Raw genomic sequence first — 12853 nt, 5'->3', positions numbered from 1 at the left:
TAATAATTAATCATAAATTATCTGGAATTAATTTTGGGATTAATTGTATTAATTAAAAGTGCAATGGTTAAAGTGTAATTATTCAATAGTTAAACAAGAGAGGTTCCATAACCTTCCTTGGAAGGGTTGGACGAAATTCGGGTGTTCCAGGGAATCTGGAATATTGTTTACAGATAATTAGGAAGCTGGATAATTACCGATTTGAATTAACAATGTTTTATTCTAATTAGGGTTATTTAGGGTTTCCAAGTTACACTATAAAAAGACCCATTGGGCTTAAATTTTCAGTCACTCCTCTTTCTCAAGAGATAGTCGAAAATTTCATACCCCCTTTCCTCTCTAAAAAACTTCTTGTTGATATGGTTGGGTGTGAACCATCCGAGCCACGACACTTGTGGTGCTAGCTTCCAAATCAAAGAAGAAAGAATTCTTGATTGTTTACTACAACAATGAACAAGGTATGTAAACCCTAAAATTTATTCTGGTTTTCGAAATACCTAGGATTTTTTCTAGATTTTAGTTGTTCAATAGAATGTTACATCAATAGTGTTACGACTTAGATCTTTAGGTTGCATGTACCCTTAAGTGTTAAAGATTTATCCGCGTTAATACATTTAAAACTCATTAGTGGTATCAGAGCGTATAGTTATCTAAGAGTTGAATGTACATTGCTTGAACTTGCACAAAACCCAATTCGAGGAAACAAAATCGTCATTCTGTTGCGGCGCCACACCATGGCATTCTTCTTCCACGACGTGTTGATCTTCGAATCCGCATTTTTTTTCCTGTTCTGCCACGACATGACGATTGTTCACCATGACATGGTGGACCCTTTGATCAACGGAATTTTTTTTGCTTAATTTATAAATTGATTAGGATAACTACTTTAAATAATGTTTTTTTTTATTGTATATAAAACTGAATAATTATCTTAGTAATCAGATATCGTTATCCTGAATTTGTGAATTATCCTTATGTTTTAATTACATTTAATTATTTGATTAATTAAAATATAAAGATTAAAAACATAACTGGTTTATTTTAAATGCAATTAATTTCTTACTTTCGAAAATTTAATTAAACCTAGTATTTTGAAAAGTTTTTAAAATACACCTTATATATAAAATATTAAAAGTTAATTACTATATCTATAAGATTAAGTTAGTCGGATCGCTAGTATGTCTCATTCACGAAGCTGAACTATAAGGGGATATAAGGAAAATATCTATAAAATGACGGTTGAATGAGTGTCCACTCTCATTCACCGCTTCCTTGTTTGGTGGAGAGTCGTTAGCAGAATGGATATGATAGGACAATAAGTATAATCATATAAAGTAACCAAAATCTTTTATAAAATCCCACTCTTAGTTATTTTAGAAAAAATGTGAAAAGTATTATAATCCATAAAACTAAACATTATAGTTTATAGTAGTTAGTGGAGTGTGTGTGGTTAACAGACACACTAATAGTAACTATAAAGAGTAATAATGGGCATCTCGAAAAATTATCATTGATTAATAGAGTGTGTAAGGTTAACCGACACATTAATATGAGATGATAAATGACACCGAAAGTACCAAACATATTTTTATGGTTATTCAGATATTGTTTGTGACAAAATATGGTTATTCACATAATATGAGATGATAAATGGCACCAAGAGTACCAAACATATTTTTATGGTTATTCACATATTGTTTGTGACAAAATATGACACTGAGACAAATCAAGTGCTCTGAAAGATGAAAGAAAAGATCGAGAAGAAATATTTGGACGATGACTACTAGTTTATCATTTATATGTTTTTTAAATTTAGGATTACTGTATTTTTTCCGTTCAATGTGTTTTTTTTTTTTTTTGTTTTTTTGTAATGTCGTTTTTAGCTAATGTTATTTTTAATTTAGGATCTAATTAAATTATATGTGTTTTTAATTTATATGCTTTTATAAATATTATGACATACATAAATAAAAAAACAATTGGAAAAATAGAAATTAAAAAATCAGAAAAAATAAAAAAGAAATAAAAAATAAAGAGTGTTATAACATGTTATTTAATGTTGTGCGTTTCCACTGTCGGTGAATTAACAAACTTCAATAAATTTGTTGAAACAATTTTCTTTTATACCGAAATAAATTGACAATTGATATTCTAAAAAGCTTGTTCGAGAGTCGAGATCTATTCTTATGATATTTTTAAGTTCAAATGTTGTATTAATTAAATATCTTTTAGAAAGATGTGGGCCGTTAATGCCCAGGGAGAATGGGCTTATTTACAGACCCAGGTTCTACGTCTATGACGTTTGTTAATCAGCTATAAAAATTTGGAATAACGTACACCGTTCATCAACTTACTGTTCCAACAATAACACCAAAAAATATATTATATTTATACACTAGGTGTGAAACCCGTGTATTACACGGGTTAATTTAAAAAAAAAAATTTAACATTAAAGTGTAAACATAAAATATTTTTTAATGTATAACTTTAAAATAAAGAAGATACATATTTATTGCTATTTAATATCATATATATCATATTTAATACTTTACATATATAAATATATGATTTTAATTTTAAAAATTGAAATAAACCAAAAATTAACAAGTGGATAATATTTATTTTTAAAATACCACAACATGACAAGTGTCAAAATTAAAATGAGAGGTTGACATGTAACAAAAAAACCTTCATTTATTAAGGACTACGTGTGAGACCCATGTATTACATGGGTTTATTTAAAAAAAAATGTGAAATTTTAAAAATTTTAAAAATTTGAATTTGTAAGAAAAATGAGAATTTTTTTGAATTATTAAAATTAATGAGGTTTTAATGTATTGAATACATTACATATATATTACCTTACATATTAAATGTGAAATTTTAATTTAATAAAATGAAAAATATAATAAAATGACAAGTGGAAAATAGAAAATTTAAAAATTCTACAAAATGACATGTGTCCAAATAAATGAGAAGGGGACATGTGTCAAAAAAAACCTTCATTTATTAGAGTAGATTTTTCTGAAAAACTTACACTAAAGTCATTTAATTTCCAAGGGTACACGGGTAGTTTAACAAAAAAAACAAATTCTAATATTATAAATTCAAATAAAATATTTATAATTATAAAATGTAAAAAAGTTAGATGACAATTTTTTTTGGATATCTATATAAATCAAAATTCTTACACATTCCAATGTTCCATTATATATATATATATATATATATATATATATATATATATATATATATATATATATATATATATATAAAAGTTTTAAACCCCCTTTGTGAACAGTAAACGTGGATACTTTTTCATTTTAGACCCTGGACTTTTGTTGTTTGTGGGTTTTATCAATATTTGTCCCTGCTCAAATTACATATGCATTCGTGGTCCCGGGTCGGTACTGTTCTAGCCCGGATCGAACGCCTATGTTGCCCAATCACTTGCATTTTCTTCCACCGTCTTCTTCTACTGATGCACCACTTTAAATTCCTGGACGGCGTTACTCATCTTCCTGATTTTTCTTCGTCGCTTACTTCAACCGCCTCTCCTTCTTCTTTACCACTGCTACTTTAACTCCAACAGGGTTGGTTTAATCACTCCACCTACCTTTCTTCTACCAAACAACTTTCCATTTCCAGTTCCTTCCACCGTTCCTCCAAACCACCAATATTCTCTAAGAAACAAATAATCTTCGTCGGCTTCTCTATCACAGGAAAACTTCATCGCCGATTGCCTCTCTCCAACGGCCTTCAGAAATCTCCGTCGCTGACAACTTCTCATGCACCGCTGTCGACAGCTTCTCACAGAAGGACCCCTGGAACCAGTCGGTCCGCTTTCTCACAGCCTCCTCCACCACCAGCTTCGTACCCTACAGCTACACCGTCTCACCTCAGGTTCCTTTTTCTTCCTTTTTTCTGATTTCTTTTGAAATCGACAATATTGATACCAATTTCATGGTTATCAGTGTCGTTGGTGATGGTGATGATGTTTTTTGCTTATTTTGGTTGTGTGTTGACTGATGTCAACAATCCATCTTCGTCTACATTTCTCAGATGTCTCTTGATTTGATTAGTCTTATGCCTTAGATTTCTTAGGAATGAAAGTCTTGATGATGAACAACCCACTCAAAGTTAATAGAAGGATAGAAATCAAATGCTTAGAATAAGCAAAAGCATAGAAATCAGATTGCAGGCAAGTTGTTCGATCAAATGCCTAACAGGGATTACTTTCTTTATATGCATTTTTTCACTCAATTACATGTTTAAGTTTGAACTTTTTGAATTTTGATGTTGGTTGCTTGTCAGTTGGTTCCGATTCTGAGTACCACATTTTAATCCGGTAACGTTTATCTACTTTACTCTTGCCTTTTCTTGAATCGATTCCTACTATACTTGTAACATGTTTTTTTGCTGGATTTGTAGGTCCGATTTTTTAATATGGATTCGGTTAGTTTGATAATATTATTGTGGCTTAAATATGTTTTCTGTTGTTTGTCGGAATCTGAGGTAACTCTTCTTCTTTCTTCCATTACATCAGTTCCGATTTCCTTACACGGTACAATGTCAATTCGTAAGTATATAGTTCATATACATATTCCCTCTATTGAAATGTACTGTTCAGATTTTTGCTTTCTTAAGTTGATTTCGTTTATTGGCTATGCTAAATAGTATGATATTGGTTGATACTTAGCAAGAACAACAACATTTACATCTATTTCTAGCTATTTCAGGGGTTTCATTTGTTATCCATATCTACAATGCACTTAAATAGATAAATGCAACCACTTCTCCAGGTTTTTTTTTTTTTTTTTTTTTTGTAAAGTTTAGGCCGACCTATAAAAAAGAGATGATGTTTTTGTATTATGATTGTTATTTATTCATATGATGCAGATCCAACCACAAAAGCTTTTAAAGAGGTTGCAATAATTAGCCATCCTTCAATTGGTGGATATGCATTCAGATTAACTACTTCATCAGTCACTCTTCAGGTACATATCCTTTAATGAGATAGAGACAACGTGACTATTGTTAGAAAATTTTGAAAAAAATAGAAGTTCAGATGCAAAATTAAACTTAAAAGAATAGCAAAGTTGTTGTTGCTTATTGCCATTGCTGACTTGCTCAAAACAGGAATGTAGCACTAATTCACGTGGTGGCAAGTAGATTGAAAGGCAACATTAAGAGGAATAACCTTTTTGCAGTCTGATAAAGTAACTTTTTTTTCTTTTTCAGGAAAGGAACCGAGCTTCAATTTAAGATTAAGAATGTAGTCTTCTCCCAAATGATAGATAGGCAACCTATTATTTTTTAAGTTTTCTTTATTTTACTACCATTTAACGAAATAATATTACTTTATTTTGTTAATGAAGGTTGAAATAAGCACAATGCTTGTGGAAACTGTTCAATATCTTAAAATTTTCCAACTCCAAATCAAGGTTAGTAAAAAAAACAAAAAAAATCAAATTATTTGTTTCATATCATGATTAGAGATTGAAATTTGAATTTATTAATCTTTTGTTGTTGTAGCTTTCTCTTGCTTACAATGGTCTAGACATTGGACTTGGTATAATACATGATTTGGTGATTCTATATTACATTTTTTATTCATTTTTAAACCCAAAAGCATATATGCTTCTATGTTCAATCTTTATGGTAATTTTTCATGAACACGATACATTGAATGCTTATGGGCATGAGTTTTTTATTGACTTCCTATTACTTTTTGTTTCTATGAAATCATCATTAAAAAACATTTGCTAATTTGTTGCAAACTCCGGTTTCAGATGGCGTGCGAGGAGAAGATTTTGGGTCTGAAAATGGAGCCTTCAATGAAAATTGCTATAATTTCGATCATTTTTCATTTTATTGACTTTACTTTTACTTTTAACTTTTAAATTCAATATTAGATTTGATACTCGCTTTTTACATGAACCTTTTTATATAAACTTGAGTTCATAAATGTGAGAAATTTATCATTTCTATTTGTTTCATCTGTCATACAGTTTATTTGACTACAAATATCCCGAATTTAATTTTTATTTTACTTGTTGTTTGTTTATTTTATTTTTATAAATAGCATGATTTCCTACTTCATGTATGCTCTTGAAACAAAGCCCATAAAACCATTTGACTATACCTAAAAACTCAAAAAATACTGAAGGCTTCAAACCCCAGCAATGCGGGGGAACCTTCTCTGGTTAGCATAAAGTGTTTGTATTATATATACATATATTAAAAATCAAGGTCCTTATGAATAGTGAAGTGCACCGGTTTCAGATTTTAATATGTAAATATCGACTCTTTTCGTCCTTGTAAATTTTCAACCATCTTCTTGCCCGATCGGACATTCCCACCGCCATCCATTTAATGTTCTCCAAATTCTTGAACTCCTTCCTTCTACGATTCCAAGCCTTTGACGTTTCCACCATCTTTTCCTCCAAGCATTTACAATTTCGACTCTTCATATTCATAAGGTATTTCAATTTCAATCTCTCTCTCTCTCTCTCTCTCTCTCTCTCTCTCTCTCTCTCTCTCAAACACACACACACAAACAGATAGCAAATAGTTCATGATTATGATCAACGATTTTCTCCAATCTTTCTGAATTTGTGCAAAAATATCAACAAAAATGGTTTCTTGATATGTAAAATTTGTTGCATTTGTTGATTTTTCAACTACTTCTTCAATCATGCTCCCACTCGGCAAAGAACGGCTTCATTCCAGTTCCATTGGAATCCAGGAACGAAACACAATCTGATAGTCATACCTTCACCCAAGACTCCATATCGATAAATACTCGAGGATTCAATGATACAATCGAGTCTTGGAAGACAAAGTTAGGAAGAGGAATCGGCGTGTTGTGGATGTCTGATATCTCTGTGCACAAGGAGAAGAAAAGAATTCGACAAATACGATGAAGAGGAAGCCAACATCAGCGTGTGTTGTGTTAACGGTTTGGTTTTTACACAAAAAATGATCAAATAACAAACACAGGTGGTGGTATGGATGGAAAGTGTTAAGAATCCTCAACCCTAATCTAACTCCAAAAGGATATTCATGTATATGGCTTGATAAAACGGTACAACACATAAACTCAAATATGAATGTAAGCGCTATATTTGTTTGTAATATTTACATAAAAAGAAATAACATGCAAATTTCGTTATTTCTATATTCAGGGAATGCTCGATATCAACAATATGTGTATTATCTGGAAATTAGAAAAATCATGGTATCCATTATGTAATTTAAGTGTATTATTGAGTTGAATTTTGAAATAAGCGGATCTAGAGAGTTGTTATTTGAATTAAAAAGGGAAAGATACTATTAATAATTATCATGGAGTTAATTAAGTTCAAAGATTATTTATCTACTACAAGTCTGCATTCATAGAGAAGGTTTAGTAGGCTGCTATTTTCTAAATGCCAACAACTTTAATGCCAAGTCATATATTTAATTTAAATGAAAACATAGTATTTTTGGCTTCTATTTTAAGTTGTGGTGTGATGCACCTTTTATTATTAGATTGGGACTCATGTAAATGTTAAGTGGACCAAATAATTTTAGTTACACCATGGTGGGCTACTAAATGTACAGGCTGAGCCATTTTTCATCTCAGTTGACATGAGGCGAGTTCAATGATAAAAGTTAAAAATAGACTGATTTTATATATTTTCATCACAATTTTTTTTTTGAAGTATGCAAAAGCTGTTACCTTAAATGGTTGAACCATTTATTACTCTTCTTACCCTCATATTGAAGGTACCAACTTCTATTCTTCTTAATAATAACAACTTACCTCTTTACCAAAAAAAAACATATTTCATTTTTTTTTTTTAATTTTATGCTTTCTAATAAGGAAATTGATAATATAAGAAATATGTTAAGGAAATTGGTATTATAAGAAATATGTAAGTAGGTTGCTTAAAAGACATAAATCTGAAAGGCTTACGTAATATTTTGAAATAATATATGTTCATAGTAGTTTTTTTGATGTGGTTTCTATAGATTATCACTTTGATTTTTATATTAAAAAATACTGAAGTATAATGTCCTAAAATGAGCAAATTTGTAAGTGGAATGTTGTAATGAAAAGTTTGGAAGTATGATGCTATAGTACAAAAATAAGTGAAAGTATGTTGCTATTTCTTGCATTTAGCTCTTTTATGTAATTTCAATAAATAGCAACATACTTCTATTGATTTGTTTTTTATAGTATCCTACTTCTATTTCTTCATATTTAAGCTTTTCAACTTACTTAAAATTTGATTCATGTTGTGAATGTGTGTGCAGATACAAATCAAGAAAGAATAGTTGAAGCTGGTCTCTCATATTCAGGCTTTGTTCATGTTTTCTTTCTTGAAATATCTATTGATCAAAAGTGAAGAAGCTATGGCTTTTGTTACTGTAAATCCATGATTTTTTTTACATATATGTTATCAATTTTGGTTGTAAAGTAGGAGTGGGTAAAATGAATGACAATAAGTGACCATTTTACTCTTATGTGAAATAATGTTCAATAAAAAATGACTACTCATTTTGAAAAGTGTTATACAAATTGTTTGTTTGTATAGCTAAGTCAGGACAAGGGAATAGTTATCTATCATACCCGACATGGGAATAGTTATCTATCATACCAAATATAAAGTATTACTGGATGAGAATAAATTACTACTTTACCCTAATATATCTAAATGCATAATCCCTATAACTCATCACTTATTCCATAGTGTCTCTTTTTTGTAACCAAGTCAAAAACAAACATTATATATATATATATATATATATATATATATATATATATATATATATATATATATATACATACATACATATTAAAGAATAATTTGTTTTTCAGATTCGATATATTATATGAATGAGAATAAATGACCGTTTTACCCTTCTATGTTGAATAGAAAAATGAATGCTTATTTGACAAATGTGATACTAGTTGTTTGTATAATGTCTAGGTTAGTCAAGATATTGTTTGAACGAGAATAAATGACCATTTTACCTTTATATGTATAGGTTAGTCAAGATATTGTCTGAATGAGAATAAAGGACCGTTTTACCCTTATATGTTGAATAGAAAAATGAATGCTTATTTAACAAATGTAATACTATTTGTTTGTATAATGTATAGGTTAGTCAGGATATGGGAATAATAGAGGCTTCTATCAAAACTGATTCACAGACAGATGAATTCATGTGCAGATGTGCTGACATTAAAAATAATTCAAATAACAGATGTAAGTGGCAGCAAAAAACCCAACAAAATAAGTGACCTGGGGCACTTACTAGTTAAAATTAAAAGTCATTTCATTTAAAAGATGTAGAAAAGTTGAAAAGTAAAACTGAAAGTCCATAAAGTGCTCGTATTAAAAATAAAAAAAAATGATCCGTTATGATGTAAATTATGGTGTACAATAACAAGGCAGGCATACATGATGAAACTACCGTAGATATTCCAAAATTGAAGTAAAAACGTATCAACTATTGAACTCAACTCTAGATACTTTTTAATAGTAAGGTATTATGGTGACATTGTATCCGACAATCGCATCAACTAGATTCATCGAATGTGTCTTTGCCAGAGCAAAACCACGAGCAAGCCGAAAAACGCCAGTACCTCCCACCACAGGCATCTCTCTAACTTCATCCATGACAGGGTTCCGACCAACCACACTGACAGAGCTACCATTGTAGACCCCTGAGACGAAGTTGTATGTGAGGGTCATGAGGAGGCTTACCTCGTTTTCCTGGGAAGACATGGCATACAGCCCTTGGGCTCGACCAATAAGGGTGGAGTTGATATCAGGTGTAGCAGTGAGTGCGTTGTCCATGATATAGATGGATCCGAACCCGAACATGGCACCCATGTTGGAGTCCGTGGCATTGATCGGTTGCCCTGCGACACGAACTGCAGAGGGGTTTGGGCCAGTAGGAGTATCATGCATGTAAAATTGAATATGAGTTGCGTTTCGTTTTCTGGCCTCTGAAACAGAGGCTAGAAGAACCGCAACCAACATGAAGCAAAATAGTTTTGTGTACGCCATGTGTGAAAGCTAGTGTTCTTCTAAAGATTTGCTTCTTGTGATTTGGTGATGTGATATAACTTAAACTTCTAACAGGACATAGGCTATTATATGCAAGTTTTTGCGTGGCGTATGGTGTAGGTTTGACAGTTGTGTTATCAAGTAGTCAAAGTCAAAGTTTGATAATTTGATTGGGAAAAATATATAAAGTTAGTCAAGAGATGGAACCACATATGGAAAACAAATATAGACCGTTAAAAGGAAGACAAAAACATGGAAATTTATGAGCTTTGGCATTGAATATAGAGTTTTAAAAGTACTTGTAAACATTTCCATAAGCTTCTAGATAAAACCTTCGAACATATTGGACTTGAAGACATAAATTTCAATAAATGAGTTAAAAATTGTAAACTTTATATTAAAATTACAACTAAAAATCATGCGCAAACGGGTTACTTAAGTTTAACATTTTCCAAATGAATTATTGATAGCGGATGAACACATCAAATCGATCAAAACTAGTTTGGTTCAGCATGTTTCACGGACCAATTTTTTTGATGTATATTTTATAAAACGTCATATTTCAAATATTTTTATGTCATTCTTAAGTTAATCCACATATCGGGTTATTTGTGGACAGTGGCGGATCCCATGTACAAATAGTGGCATGGACGTCATTTGGATTATTCTTCTCATCATATCATTATATACTTATAAAGGAAGTATTTTTTTTTTCACCACATTCATTTGAAACTCTCATGCATTTTTTCCTTTCACCACATTCATTTGAAACTCCCATGTATTTTTTCCTTTCACCACATTCATTTGAAACTCTCATGACTTTTCAATTTCTTTCTAATAATGATTAGAAGTTGGTTAATAAGGTTAATTAAATATTAAACCTAAAGTGTAATCATATATAAACTAAATTTTAATATTAAAAGAACATATTTTCTTCCACTTATAAAGTTATATTTTTCACTTTTAACATATTATACTTAATTTATTAGGTCTAATATGTTGTTGTGTGTAAACCATTATCATTTTAAAGCTACAACTTTTGAACAATTTGTATAAAATACTTAAATTATTAATTTAAATATAACCTTACAGGATAAACTTAAATATAAATTTTAATTCAACTTAAACAACCAAAGAATATTTTGTAAATAGTTAAAAGTGATAAATTGTAGTGTCTTTATAATAATGATTATAAGTTGGTTAATAAGGTTAAATAAGTATCAAACCTAAAGTGTAATCATAAATAAACTAAATTTCAACATTAAAATAATATTTTTACTTCTACATATAAAGTTATGTCTTTAACTTTTAACATATTATACTTCATTTATTAGATTTAATATGTTGTATGTAAACTATTATCAGTTTAAAGCTATAACTCTTGAACAATTTGGATAAAATACTTAAATTGTTAATTGAAATATAACATTACATGGTCAACTTCAATATAAATTTAAGTTCCACTTAAAAAAACCTAAAGAATATTTTGTGAATAGTGAAAAGTGATAGATTGTAGTGCTAAATGCAAAAACTAAATTGTAATATCAATTTAACTAAAATATATCCTAAAGATATTTTTATAATTGTTAAAAGTTTTCAAATAAGTAGTTTAAAATTACTTACAATAACAATAGTTAGAAATAATTTTGTATAAATGATTATATTGTTACCTTTAGAAAAAATTAAAAAAAATTGTTTGATGTTTTAAATAATTACACTTATAGAAATTAAAACGTTAAGCAAATAAATTTTAAAAAATTAATTAACAATAACAACAACTATAAATAACATTAAACTATATATTATATTTAATTTTATTCATAAGTAACCCGCGGGTAGAGGTCATTCAAAAGATTGAGATTATGCAGTTTTAATAGATGTATATATTATCATATAATTCAAAATAATCAATATATTATATTAACTTAGTATACGAATTATTATATCAAATTTAACAACATTATTTTTATATTAAAAAAAACATATATTTGTAAAGATTTCAGCTATATAGATGCTTCTGCGCAACGCGCGGGCATTCGCCTAGTATACGTATAAAAGAAAATGAATATGTCGGAATGACCCATTTAGAACATCCATAATGAGATTTAATAAAAGTTGAATAAAAAATGACTGTAATGGAATAGAAGTTGAATGAAATATGAACGATGATATGAAGGAGAGTTGAATGATTATTGAGTGGTATAATAGATTTAGTTTTTTTTTTCAATTAAATTTCAAACCAAATATATATATTTAGTCGTATTTTCTTGTTACTTTTACATTTGATTTCTATATTTTTTGAAGTAAACCACAAATAAAATTAACCATATTTTTAGATATTTTTTTTTATTTAACATATCATATTTTTAGGTATTATACTTTTCAAATGAATAAATCAAATAAAATATTTAAAAGTAAAAACCTACTGAAAAAGAAAATTTAGTTGTTATAGATCTAATAAATATTAATTTCGATAAAATATTACACATTAATATTAAATCTATAATTATGTTTATAAATAGAAATCCAGTAAACTTTGTAGGGTTTAATAGAGTCGGAATGTTAAAGAATATAATTGAATAAAAGTAAAATATTGATGTGACAATGTCACAATCACTAGACGCTGTCGTCATAATGGTCACCAACTAATGCCACCATCACTAGAGTGAGCAAGTACATTGTTGCCACCTCTATTTTTCTTTTTCTCTAGCATTGCTAATCACTACTAGATGGATTTCTTTTGTCTTTCGGTCTCGATCCACAATTATTTATGGATTGGGTTATTTGAT

General features: G+C 29.3%; 1 long non-coding RNA gene and 1 pseudogene across 6 annotated transcripts; one reads left to right on the top strand and one right to left on the bottom strand.

Annotated features, from left to right (window-relative positions):
* The first annotated feature begins 3479 nt into the window (after positions 1-3479).
* LOC145061935 (uncharacterized) lies at positions 3480-5934 on the top strand. Of its 6 annotated transcripts, XR_013687393.1 has the most exons (6): positions 3480-4802; positions 4900-4997; positions 5242-5275; positions 5379-5444; positions 5536-5572; positions 5793-5934. It is a non-coding gene; the product is annotated as an uncharacterized LOC145061935 (long non-coding RNA). The 6 variants fall into 6 exon arrangements; XR_013687418.1 differs by having other exon boundaries at positions 3480-3903; positions 4096-4802; positions 4900-5444; XR_013687414.1 differs by having other exon boundaries at positions 3480-4348; positions 4432-4802; positions 4900-5444.
* A 3375-nt stretch (positions 5935-9309) lies between these two features.
* On the bottom strand, positions 9310-10119 carry LOC145067690 (dirigent protein 22 pseudogene; annotated as a pseudogene).
* Between the last annotated feature and the right edge of the window lie 2734 nt (positions 10120-12853).

The sequence above is a fragment of the Lactuca serriola genome, chromosome 1 (assembly GCF_051521515.1).
Source record: "Lactuca serriola cultivar US96UC23 chromosome 1, Lser_US96UC23_V15, whole genome shotgun sequence".
In the NCBI taxonomy this organism is placed as follows: domain Eukaryota; kingdom Viridiplantae; phylum Streptophyta; class Magnoliopsida; order Asterales; family Asteraceae; genus Lactuca; species Lactuca serriola.
Note: the sequence above shows the minus strand (reverse complement) of the source record. Positions and strands in the feature narration are given on the sequence as shown.